Source organism: Anoplophora glabripennis, unplaced genomic scaffold, assembly GCF_000390285.2.
Source record: "Anoplophora glabripennis isolate ALB-LARVAE unplaced genomic scaffold, Agla_2.0 scaffold188, whole genome shotgun sequence".
In the NCBI taxonomy this organism is placed as follows: Eukaryota; Metazoa; Arthropoda; class Insecta; order Coleoptera; family Cerambycidae; genus Anoplophora; species Anoplophora glabripennis.
The window spans coordinates 834,986-835,748 of NW_019416300.1; positions in this window are offsets into that span (position 1 = coordinate 834,986).

Sequence of the window (763 nt, forward strand, 5' to 3'; positions counted from 1 at the left end):
ATTGAACCTCAACAAAAATTTTCAAGTAGGCTGCTGTCAAGCAATGTTAATTTGACGTTTTAAATGTTACTTTGCGAATTGTTGCATAAATTATCCATCAGATAAAGTGTTTAAACTAATAATAAAAATAAGTTTAATAATGCCGTCCATATTTTCGAACAATGAATATGGTGATATGGTCTTGTATGGAAATGCCACGGCGACTCGCCGTGAATACGCAGTAAAATTTCCTCATCGCAGACTACCAGCAAAGGAAACATTTTCAACGACATTCAGTCGTCTCAGACAAACTGGGTCTTTCGGTATTCCAGCTTATGCTGATGGACATTTTGCCCCATTTCAGGACGAAGTAAGATCGAATACTATTTTAAACCATTTCGATGAAAATCCATCCACGAGTGTCAGAAGATCTAGCTATGAGCTAGGTATTTCGTCAAGTTCCATTTGGAGGACTCTTCAGGCTGATGGACGCCATGCGTACCATATCCAGCGTGTGCAACATTTATTGCCTCAGGACATACGATGCAGGCGCGTGTTTTGTGACTGGATGTTAAGCCAAGCAGAGAATGATGATCAGTTTACGCAAAAAGTAATATGGACAGATGAGGCAACATTTACTCGAAGGGGAATTTTAAACCAAAGGAACAACCATATTTGGTCCTACGAGAATCCACGGGCGGTAAGGGAACATAGTTTTCAGCATGAATTCCAATGTAACGTATGGTTGGGTGTGTTGGACAACACTATAGTTGGTCCCTACTTC